Source organism: Corvus hawaiiensis, chromosome 26, assembly GCF_020740725.1.
Source record: "Corvus hawaiiensis isolate bCorHaw1 chromosome 26, bCorHaw1.pri.cur, whole genome shotgun sequence".
In the NCBI taxonomy this organism is placed as follows: domain Eukaryota; kingdom Metazoa; phylum Chordata; class Aves; order Passeriformes; family Corvidae; genus Corvus; species Corvus hawaiiensis.
The window spans coordinates 35,577,316-35,590,204 of NC_063238.1; the positions used below are offsets into that span (position 1 = coordinate 35,577,316).

The window sequence follows — 12,889 nt, forward strand, 5'->3', positions numbered from 1 at the left end:
TATAGTGTATAATGTCTGGAAAAATATTGTTCTCATGAACATAAATGATTTCGAAGTCTTCAAGTCTGCACCAACAAACACTGATTCCATTGAGGCAACATTTTCTTCCCCTCCTTTAGAAAGGCTGCTTCTTGCACGGGTTCCAGCCCTGCTCTAGGACAATTTTCTCACCCCAGAGCTAACTTCCAAGAATTTATTTGCAAGGTAGGAGATGATTCAATCCCCACACCTACTTCTTTGACTTGGTTCATCTCAATGCCTTGTGTCATAGTTAAAATGGTGTATATTTTTTAGAAACACAACCCATAATCCATCCTAAGGCCCTGAAGAAGGGAAATAGTTACTGAAGCACTGTTATGCCCTCAGCAAAACTCCGCTAAAGTATGGTACAGTAGTTAGAAGAAACTTTATTAAGACCATGATAATGACTAAAATACATTCCATATTTACTGGTGTGGATCTTCTTGGCTGAGCTATGGGGAAAAGGACCATCAAAATAGATAAAGTCAGCAGTTTTGGTGCTGGGGGAAATTGATATCATACAACAAGAACTCTCCAGTGCTATGCACTATGTGAGATTCTGTTGGATGCTTTTAGCCAAACAATAGCAAAATATGCTTATCCTCTCTTGTAAATCTGTCCACAGTTTGGGCTCACTTTGCAAGAAGGTAGGATTTTCACTGTAAGCATGTCTACAGGATTGAAGAAAAACATTTTGCCAAACTTTGGTGTTGAGCAGGACATGGAAAAGGAAGAGCCTGAAACCATTCAAAATAAACTTAAGACAGACTTAGTTAAGAGTCTAACTTGTCCATTGTATATGTACACATGCCTTGCAACATGTTTATTTTGAAGCAAGATAGTTAAAATTTTACATTAAAACCCTGCTTTATGATATGCACTTCACTGCATTTCTCACTTGCTATTTTCTAAGTTTTGAGTGCATGACTTTGAAATGTCAGGGTTCTTTCAAAAGGGTGTCTGTGCATGAAGGAGAAAGAGGCTAATTTCCTAGGTTTTTAATAAAGAAAAAATGAGAAAAACAAGACATAAGTTCCATTAGGTAGCAACTGAATGGCGTGCACAGGTACCCTTTCAGGCATAGCAACCTTTGCATCCACTGCAGAAACCTCTTGTCTCTTGAGTTGCTTTTGTGACTCCTGGGTGATGTTCTCATGCTTTCTGCCGAGAGGCACTAGCAGATACCAAAATGCACTTTTTCCCAGTGGAGTTGCACAAAATGCTTACTGGTAAAAGTGGGATTTAGGAACTGTGAAGCTGTTCCATACATCTGTTCCATTTTCTCTAAATGCTACTTGTCCTAGTATATGACGCCACACCTGACTTCCAGACTCTTGCTGAGCTGAATTTTCTCCGGTACACGCTGGACTGTATCCTCCTTCAGAGAACCTGAGCTTAGCAATCAGCAGGAGAAACACTGAGTTCACACAAAGAGAGAGAAAGAAAGAAAGAGGCACTTCCTGGCCTCGAGAACTGGCAGCAGGCAGGAAAACACAACCAGTGCAGAAGGAATTTCTAAGCATGCAGCTGCCAACTGCCTCAGCTCTTGTCTGAGCATGGACAAACTCAGGGGCCTTTTGAAAGGCTACAACTTAGAGACAGAAATGGCATGCAACATATCCTTAGTCCATATTTCACTTTCCACCTGTTACATTCTGAGTCTCTACCACACAAAATAATATATTCAGTGTTACCCCAACAAACAGGTGTAAGGTTTTATTTTTGTTTGTTTGAAATGGGTGATCACTGAGTGTTACCTGAGTGTCTTTCTGAGAAATGGGTGAGGTATTTTGAGTGACAGTGTCTTTAAAAATTTAGTCTAAGACAGATAACAAGTCTGGAAAATTTTAGCCTGAGTGGTTACTGTTTGACAGAATGTTAAGCCATTGAAAATAAACATTTATTAGGAGTGTTGGGAAACTTCAAATTTAGGCAGTGTTGCCACCTCTATTAACAGTATATGTGAAAATTCAACAGCTAGCTACAGAAAATGAGACTCATGTATTAGAGTGTTGGTCTATTAATATGCATATGGAGAAAGAGAGAAAATAAAATGCTTCTTTCCCTATTTCTTTAATGAGACAGAATCATACGTTAGAAAGAAAAACAGGCATACTTAAGAAATTAAATTGAACAGAAATAGGAACAACTCTGGGTTTATACATTCCCTTGACAAATCTCTCAAGTTTTTATGACTGCATAATCCAGCTCCTGTCACAGTTTTCTGCCATGGCATCTTTCAGATGATTGGTTTTGTGCATAGTTATTAGTCTGATGCTGCTAATCTCTTGTTTCTGAAGGAATAAACTCAACTGCTTCTAGCTGAATGCTTATGCTTTCTTTTAAAAGGATGTAATTCAGGTGGCTTAAGGGGAAAGTGGACGATCCAGATTTAAAGACAATGTTTGATCTTTTGTACATGCCAGGTGGTCTAGAAACTGGGCAGTATATGGGCAGTATTTTCCTGTTGTATCTGGAGGATGACTAATAATATTCAAGTTTAGTACCTCCTGTTAATTAAGAAAAACGGTGGGATTTCTTTCACCTGTAGGGTTAAAAGCAATGCATGTAGGCCAACCCAGTTCCCCATCTGTGGAGAGGGTGTCTTGTCCCCACAGGGGACAGGTTTATATCACGGAAGGATTAACCCACCCTGTGCAGCTGCTTGTTTTTCCCTCTTGATGTACCGAGAGAACGATCTAAATGATTTGTGCACACCAGGCACACAAGATGGCTACACCTAATGGAGATGAGACTCAAGCTGTAATAATTGTCCCTCTTCCTGCAGGGACGAAGCTTACATAGACATGAATGTTTTGTTGTCTTCTCAGTGATTTCATCAATTATTAGTAGCTCAGGTTTATTTCATCCTGGCTTAAGAGCAAATTCTGAACAGATGTAAAAATAAACACTTGGTCTCCAGCTATGTAGGATACAGGTGAACCCTGGTTCTGAGTCTTCTCTTTAGCATTTTATGCTTTTTATCACAAGGCATTCCTGACTTGCCTACGAACATTAACACAGCTCTACAAAATTGTCAAATCTTGCTTGTAGACTTTATCTGTGGCTTCAGCCAGAAAAAGAAAGTGATGTGGAGAAGACATGTGAGTAAAAAGTGTGCCTTTTAGAGTAAAATGCTACTTTGATTGTGTTCTTAATATTCACGTGAAGCAACCAAAGCACAGTAAATATGTGAGTATTCCTTCTCATTCTGATCTATGACCTTTATTTTTGCTTGTTTCCAGTCTTTGGAAACTAATTCTACACATTAATTCCTGTCAACAGTAAAGAATCATAAGCATTTTTGCTTTCACCACACAAGAAATGCTACAGCTTGTCTTCTTTTCCAACTCCCTCTGTAACCTATTCTGGCTTTGAATATCAAAAGACTAAGCATCTGTTCCCTTGTTGATACCAGCCTTATATCCCAGGAGTCACTTTTTATTTTTTCCATTGTCACTTTTAGATTTTCTCCCAATATTGAATAGCAGAGGAGCTTCTACCACAAGAAAGTCATGATCCCTAGCTGGGACCTCTGGGTTTAGCTGTATTTTGAAGGATTATGGCACCTTTAGACAGAAAGAAGAGTGGCACTACCTCTTGAGAGAGTCTTCGTGATTCAACCTCCAAATTCCCTGCAGTCTATGACCCATCTTTCATTCTCCAGAGCACAAAAGACCTGTGACTGCCTTCCTTACGTCTCAATTAAGCAAGCTCTAAGTCCAGAGGCTGATAAACAGGCGTCTCTTCTCCCCTCTCACTATGTGACCTCTGAAACACACCCTGAGAAATATCTCTTTGTTCCTCAGGAGAAAGGCATTCTCCCTGGTTGTCCTGGGCTGTTCAAATTATGCCAGCAAAGAGGGAAGGATTTCTTCTCCCTGTTTTCCTTGAAGTTATGCAAAAACCAGAAGCATTTACAGTCATAGTTTCCTAACGATACTTCCCACTTACTTTTCTGCAGAGATCTCTTTGTCCACTACTTTTCTTGTCATATGTAAAATGAGAAAGTAGGGCTGTCTGTGCCTGATTCATTCTTTGAAGTATCTGCCACAGCAGTGTAATAAATAACCATAAACTTTGTGTCCTTAAGATGAGAAATCAATCCGCAGAAGCAACTTTTAGATATTTCTAGAATAAGAGTCCAAGGAGGAGGAAGATTAAGTGCAGAAGTGAAGAACTTGGCTGTCACCTTGCCTCATGTTTGTTAATTGAACACAACTGTAAGAAGAGGCAGCATTCAGCTTAAGGGTTCTTTCTGTGTGGAAAGCAAAGGTGAATTCCCTGATTCACTACAAAAGCTCTCTTCTTTCAGTTGGATTATTGATTTCTTTGACATATTTTAAGCATCTCTTTCTAGCTTCTGTTTTTTTCCTTTCCAGACTCTGCCTGCCCTCCTCTGGTCTTTCCACACCTTCACAGGCAAAGAATTGAAATGCTGAAATATCTGAAACCCAGGAGATACTATAAGAAGAAAGAAAGAAGGTGTGAATAAAATGAAACTGGTTAAGGTAGTAATGCTGAATATAATGCCTGACTTTATCATAGTATAAGTAATGTGAGAAGTTTCTACTAAATTTAGGATCACTGGCCTATTGTCCAGGCAGACTTTTTCTCCCACCTTGTTCAGGCACCTCAAAAGTCTCATGACGAATGACTGTGTCTGTGTGGGCAGAATGTTTATTTCAGGAAAGAACAGTGAATGTACACTTCTTGGGTAATAGTAAAGTATCTACTAAAGTACATATCATCCTGTCTTTTTAGATTATCTTTTTCAATTTTAAGAGGCATGTGAAAATTTAAGATTCAGAAGTTTGTAAAAAAATAAAAATCAAACATTGTTAGCATGAAGTCAGGAGAGAGACTTGTTCTTTGGTTGTGATGTTTCTCCTTCTCCCCAAAGTTACAGATAATTTCAAAAATTCTGCTGGCAGTACACAGGGAAAATATCTTCTCGAGTTTGTCAATACATTTCTTAATTTTTTGTTCCTGCTCTTCCTGACCATGCGATGTAGCTGGGCAGGGATAGAGCAAGAGAGAAAGAATGAAGATATCCACAATAATGGGGCAGAGCTGTAAATTTCCTATCTGACTTGTGATGACAAATGATGTTTCAAAGTAATCAGGGCTTGGAATGGACTGATACATATGAGAAAAAGACAATGTATCTTAGAGATTTCTGCTAGTCTTTCTTAAATTTTAAAAGCATTTGCTTAACTTATTCTTTGCATGCTATTTTAAAATATTCACGAGGATCAGTGATGTTCAGGGAGTTCGTACTGAACAGGTGGAAATCTTTCGTGACTGATCTGATCTGACTCACCGTGTCCTCCTCGTAAGTGCAATGTTTGCCATTCCCCAGGGATACCCCCTTTCACAGGGAAAAGTGTAAGAGCAGCACTTTGGAAACGTTATGCAGGAAGACTTTGCATAGCAGTTAAGTACAGTGCAATGTGGCTGAAAACACAGCCTCCCTGATGCCACTGGAAACCTAACAGAGAATTGTAGAGTGGTTTGTGTTGGAAGGAACCTTAAAGATCAGCTAGTTCCAACCATGAGCAGAGGCACCTTCCACTAGACCAGGCTGCTCAGAGCCCCATCCAACCTGGCCATAAACTCCTCCAGGGATGGTGTATCCACCACTTCTCTGGGCAACCTGCTCTAGTGCCTTGCCACTCTCATAGTAAAGAATTTCTTCCTAATAGCTCTTCTAAATCTACTGTCTATGCTATTTCAATATAAAACTCTTACCCCTAGTTCTACCACCACACTCCCTGATAAAAAGTCCCTTCCCATCTTTCTTGTAGGCCTCCTCCTAGTACTGGATGGCTACTATAAGGTCTCTGGAACCTTCACTTCTGCAGTGTGCATGACCCCAGCTCTCTCAGCCTGTGCTCAAAGGAGGTGCCCTCTCATCATCTTCATGGTCCTCCTCTGGACCCACCGAAGCAGGTTCATGACCTTCTTGAGATGGCACAGGACTCCAAAGTGGTAACTGGAAATCAGACTGGATACTTTACTAGGAAACTGGATTAAGTAATTGAATAAAATCCTAAGTCTTCAGTAGCTGTAATACATTTCATCCCTATCTGCCATGCACACACCTCAATATGAGGTATTTTCTTCAACTGAGTCCTTTTCTGAAGGGCAAGTTTAATAAGATTACATCATATTGCAGCAAAAGTTAACAGCTTCTCCAGTATCTGAAGTTAATAATTTCTTAAATCGTCCTTTAGAAATTTTCCAGACGAAAGTAATTTGTCTTAAAACTTTCAACATATTACTCAAACGATTTCTCTCATTTAAAGTACTGTGAACTTCCTAACTAAGGCAATTTCTTTGTTTTTTGCTTTCACATTTATAATTTCACAGTGATGTGGTCATAAATTAAACATCTACAAGTGTTTCCAATCTTTTCTGATTAAACTTTGTTATTTTTAGCTGCATATAAAGGTCTGCAACCAGCTTAAGCCCTCTTCTAGATGACATAAAAACTACAATGAATGCCCGTCTCTTACTAGATAGTTTTTAATTTGAGGCATATTCTGTTGGTGATGAGCATGAGTAAATTTCCCATTAGTTTGTATGAATCACTAGTTTATACTGTAACATCCTAATTTCACATCAATTAATTGTGATTATTGGTTTAAGATATTCATGTGGCAAAAGCTTTTGAGAAAGATGAATAATCAAACTATTTTGAAAAGCAGCTGTTTTTTCACAGTTGACAGGAACTTGTACATTTTGTGTGATAGGTATTACAAAAATTTCTGTGGTCATACAGGAACAAAAATATCCCCTGTATTTTTAAACTCTATTGAACTGAGTGCTATATCAGTGAGATTCTGCAGTCTATCTTCTCAATTCATTCACTAAAAATAATTTTAAAAAATTAAATAGGCATTGAGGAGGAGGGGGAAAATACAGAGGAAATTAGAAATTGTGGGTTTTCCTGTGGCAGTTAGATATCAAAGGCCTCCATTATGCTGAAATAAATGGCTACTTTGCAATTGTATCCTCTCTCTGTCAGCAAATAAGGGAGAAGGAAATACAGTGTGCAGCTGATCAAACAGGGAAAGATTGTATAGGTGAAAACATACCTAAAACTTGCTTATAAAGGTAACTAAGGCTTATTTCCCTGTGTGCTCATGCCTGGTACCGAGGACACTGAGAGTTGCTATTGCATGAAACCATGATAACTAGGCTATAGAATCATGGAATCATGGAATGGTTTGGGTTGGAAGGGACCTTAAAAATCATCTTGTTCCAACCCCCTGTCATGGGCAGGGACACTTTCCACTAGAAAATTAGGAAATGTTTCTTACTGCAATGGACATGGACATTCACATCAGTTTAGAGGGAGTTTTCAAGGTGCTTTCATTAGCTCATATTTAATAGTCATTCTTTATTTACCTCTCTAAGCATTCCCCTCTATGAGACTGGCAACTGCTCTAGGAATGAAACTGGCCCCTTTTTGATGTCTCAAGTGCCCAGCTAGGGCAGACAGGGAACATCTGGATCATCTGCTTTACTAGTCATGTGCACTCCACTTTCACCCTATTTTCCTTCTACCTAAAATTCACCCTGTCTTTTCATTTGATCTTCCTACTTATTTCCTCCCTGAAGGCTCAGATTTGCATCCAGTGAAGCCAGTGTGAATGTTATATGAGAAAGTTTAAGCCTTTGGACTGTGATTTAACAAGGTACTTAAGCACATGCCTGGCTTAGCGCACAAGAACCTTCTCATTGAAAGCAGCAGAAAGATTGCTACTGGCCTAATTGGGAACAAGAGTGATCTATGAACCATTATGCAGCTGCTGAATTCCACTGAAGCCATGGCTATATTTCAGTGATAGTCTGGGTGTGAGCTCTGTGAACAGTTTATGATGTGCTTGGGAATCTTAAGAATGAAAGCACCTCTATGCCAACTGCACCCAGCCATGGAATTTACTGGTCTAGACCATATATCTGTGGGTCCACAGCCACCAAGAAGCTTGTAAAAAGGAAAAAGGTATTTTGCAGAACAAATTGAGAACTATATCTCCCCAAACTTGAGAGTAATCAGTGAAAAATATTTCTCAAGACTCTCCAGAAAAAATGGAAATTATTTTATGTGTCTCTATCACACGCCAGAATAGGATTTTAAAGCACATCCTGGTACACACATATCCATGCATGCATGCATGTTTACATATAGCAAATTGCACGTACATCTCCTGAGCCTAGCAGGGCAAGACTAGGAATAATATTTCTGAGTTTGCTCAGATTTCTGTCCTCTGATGTTCCAGAAGTGAAACAGTCACTAGTGTTTAACAATAAATTCTTGGAAAAAATGAAAATGATTTGTTTATAAAGGTCAGATATTAGCACAGACAGATGAACTCATCCACAGATACTGTCCTATCTTATTCCTCCACTGTAATATTTAATACTTCTGTAGGAGGTGTTTGATATGTAGGTGATATAGTCATGGCTACAATGTGCAGTCTGTAGGGAAGTGACTATGACCTATGTGAGAGACAAAAAATGTGATGATGAGTAGGAAAAGACAATGCTTGTTTTTGTAGATTGGTGTGATCATCTCACTGCCCTTTATACTCAGGTCAGTTTGTGGCCCATTTAAAGCTGTGAGATCCACACTCCTCCATTTTTTTGATCTGGTACCCACTGTAAAGCATCATAATCCATTGGTTGCCAGGGAAAACATCTATGCCCTAATTCATAGTTCAGTGAAGGACTTGTACTGCTCTGTTGTGACTGCACTGCCTTTTACCTACAGGAAAATGTGAGCCTGCAGCAGTGCCAGTGGAAAATCCTGGTCCTCTTCCAGCTCAAGCTGCTCCAAGAGACAGGCTGCAACTCATGACATATATCCCAAGCACAGGAAATATCAGTTTTACACCAGCTACAGTCCCGTGCTCAGAGTACTCAATAGGATGGCTTTTGGGATCCATTTAAAATGGCTTTGGTGTAAATGTAGTATGGACTAGTGGCCATTTAACTCCCACTCTGTGCCTTCCCCTGCACTAGGCTCTGGGTTAAGTGATTCGGAAATGCTGTCACAGTGTTATTGCTGCTGCTTACCCATAAACCCCTAAAAAGTTGTAGCCTAAACCAGTCATTCAACAGCCTCTGCCTTACTCATTGAAGACTGTTCATGCAATGCACACAAGAATAGTGTTAAAACTCTGAGCAAGACAGGCTGCCATGGCTTTAGGGGATCACACGAGACACTGTGTCCATAAATAGGCTATTTTTCTTAGAAACTTAGCAGTCTGTGGTTATTTATCTAAGATCTGTGCACTGTGTCTGGAAAGCAAAGCTTCTTCTTTTAAAGTTGTAGCTGAGGTCTGCACGTCATTTATTGTAAATCAACACAGGAAAACAGCTGAAAAGAATTTCTAATTTAGGCTTTTCACTCTAGACTTTTAAAATAATACTTTCAGTCCTTCTTGGCTACATAATTTGGCACCTGTGCATACCTCTTGCCACAATTTCTTTAAAATACCTTTCTGTTTGTGCCTATGGTTACAATAATTCCCATGACATCTGTGTAAGCAGCCTGAACAGTTACTTTTCTTGAAGGGTTTCATATGAGGTGAAACTTCCAACTAAAAAGCATGCAGAAGCAGCAATTTCAGAAGCATCACATAAGTGCTCAGGCAGACTTATTAGAAAGAAGAGATCTGTGTTATCTTGAAATGTAGTGAAACTCTCCTTTTAAGGGTTATACTTTGACACCAGCAGACACAAATCACTCATTGGTCCAAGAGCTTGTATGCGGAAATTACCAAAGTGCTGCTTCCAGTCTGCAAGTGAGAGCTGGAGAAGAGCAGAAAGATCGCTGTCCCTAAAGGAGTGTACCGCTTCTGCAGAGTGGTTAGACCAAGGAAAGCCATCTGCAAACATTGAGTGTTTTGTTATTTGGAACAGCAGTAGTCATCAGCTGGGGAAGGCTGTGGCCTCAACTCTAAAGCAGAGCACTGTCTGATTTGGTCTTTCCCTTAAAGCTGCACATAAAATGTCAAGTGCTTTAGAATTTAGGAAGTGTTCAAGGATGTTTGCCAAAATTTGGACATAAGGACATTGTCTTACTGCTTGTTGACTTTAAAGGACACACCTAAAATTTGCTAACTGGGCAAAAAAGAGGCTAATATTTAAAAGTTAATTGGCTTTACAACGTTATAATTTAGAAGAGATAGGTGTTAAAGAAACTATATTTGCATGTGGGGATGGGAAGGCAAGGGACTATAAACTCAGAACAATTCCAAATATCTGGGCAAAGTCTTAGAGTGATGCTGATGAAAATAACTGAGCAGTTGAGTTCCTCTGCTGCCTCAGGAACACCAGGAGAAATAACAGAGCATCCTCCTGCATCCTCCCAGTCACCTAAACTGCTTTGATAAATGCATTTGGTCATTTCCTCATTTTCCCAATATACCACCTAGTTAATTCTCCCCATGGCCTCTTCAGCCAGCCTTGTGTATTTCCATAGGGTCCCAGTTGAGACCAGTTGATTAAGATGAACTGTGTCCTGAAAAATCTGTTGTTTCTTTGGCTTGCTCTAGAATTCTCAAGCTGCCTTTGATCATTGTTGTTCAAGTTTTGAGGCAGAATATTTTACTTCTGCAGCATGCCACGTGCTCTTATTTTTAGCTTGTTTGGGCAGTTCCTAAAGTGTTTGTTTCTAGTTTAACTAATTTCTTAATAGCTGCATCTGTTGGGTCGGGGCTCAGTTCAGGAAAAACAAAGACTGGATTTTATTGTTTATGAATTCTCCAAGTGCATGGCTCTGCACAGATAACTAGACAGAAAGTCACAATTTCAAAACACTATTGCTAGATGACTTTGGCTCTATTCCAAAAATAATTAGGCACTTAGAAAGCTGATTTTCTATGAAAATCAAGAATAGCAGGAGACCTTTGACTTGAGATCTCAGGCTTGGAAAATGAACTTATGAATATTTGGAATTTTACTCCTGACTGTGACTCAGTAAAAGGCATCTTGTAACCTACTCATTACAAGTAGTCCCATTAAACTCTGTTTACCTCACCATGAGTGAACTGGGTTATGACCTCAGTGGGGACACCAGCAGTGAGTAATTGAAACAGATGGACAGGATGTTAAAAGAGGGAATATTATAATTGTATATGACTATTATCTCAGGGTCTGCTTTTGTTCCTGTATCATCAGCCTGGTAAATATTATTACTGTTTCAAATAACTAATAGGAGATAAGTTGGCTTGGTGTGCTTTTCACTCTCTTATCACTTTGTTAATGTGTAGTTACTCGGACTAAAATTGTTTAATCTGTTTCAGGTTCTTTGTGGATATTTCTGTCTGTTTTTACTTCCTTTTGGATTCTTTGAAACTATGATGTGGAGAAGGGGGATAATTGAAGAAGAAGGATAGGGGTAATACTTTTTCCTTCACCCTAGAATTTTTTTGCTGGGAAGCCATTTTGATAGAGGCTTTGGCCCTTACTGGCTTTGAAGCAGGGAATAGAAATTTGGCAAAGGATGGGCTTGCTATGCAGAGTCTTTTGCTGTCTTTGTAAAAACACGGCCAAATCATGTGTGTCTGAAAATAATAGCTTTCCACAAGCTGAGACATTGTTTAAGATCAGAGGAATCAGTTCCCTGTATTGACAGAACAGGCCTCATCCCAACTGGGAACAAGGACACCCATTACCAGAGCTGCAAGGTGGAGCAAGACTTCTTTGGAACCGGTCTTCCTTGTATCTTGTTCCCTGGGACCATGGTGGCAGTAGTCATGGAAAATTCAAAAAGATTGATTGTCTCTTCTGTTAGAGTTCCCTCTGCTGATGCCACCACTAGACCTGTGTCCAGCTGAACCGAGGGTATGAGTGGAGGTGAGAACACACTGTCCAGTACCTCTGTCAGGAGGAAGAGATGAATCTCATTAGGAAGTCTCAAACATGAGAACATTGCAGCTGCATTGAAGATTCGTCCAGAAATCAATCTACTTGCCAAAATCAGTGTCCACTTTCAATCAAAATCCCCAAATTAATTTGTGCCATCATTTTAAATTTTATATGCTACTCTCTTAAAAGTGGAAGAAGAAAATGGGCTCTCCACTCTTCAGAACTTCAAGGAAAACCTGGTCTGAAACATTTGCTTCTCTTAGCTGGAGTTTTGCCAGCTTATCAAAGCTAATATCCCTCCTTCTGCAAATAAATGCCAAGGGATCTTTAATTAGCTAAAATGACCGGTAGTCAGGACCTTGATTTCTCACTTAATCTGAAAATAGCACAGTGTCCCTTAGCATACTGCTAGAACGTTGGCACTGTACCAACAGAGAGAATATAGTGCCATTTATTTAATCATACACTTCCTGCAGCTTCTCCTACATTTCTAGTTGAGTTCATCCCAACAGCTGGAAAAGGGCATTGTAGTTTCTACAGCTTGTGGTGAGGGAATTCATGCTTTCTTTGGTAATTGCTTGTAGGGCTGTTTCAGATCTTTTGGGTTTGTTCACTCGAACGTTAATACAGCAAACTCTAGTGGTCAGTATGGTGCAGTGGAAAGGAGTGAAAAAGGCAGTCCCAACCTATCTGCTATGATTTATCCACCGGTGAAACTTGGACTCCACCCCTTGTACTTGTTTTACACCACAGACTGCTGTTCTTAGCACAACTCTTTAAACTAACACCTGCAACAGCAGAGAGTAAAGACTGAGCAAGACGTTTGCAGGCGTCTCAGTGAGGTGTACCAAAATCTCTGCAAGTAGTCATAGGACCACTGTACTAGCAACCTGATGAGTGTGCCTGCAGGAATGCTTCATTCCCACAGCTTCTAAGAATAGATGGGAAAGCTCTAACCTTGCAGATTGGCTCATCCTTGCTTTAG

The 12,889-nt window shown here is 39.7% G+C and overlaps 1 long non-coding RNA gene across 1 annotated transcript in view; it reads left to right on the top strand.

Moving 5' to 3' along the window:
- LOC125317388 overlaps window positions 1-12,889 on the top strand; it is a 220,398-nt gene that overhangs the window by 90,642 nt on the left and 116,867 nt on the right. The window lies entirely within an intron of this gene.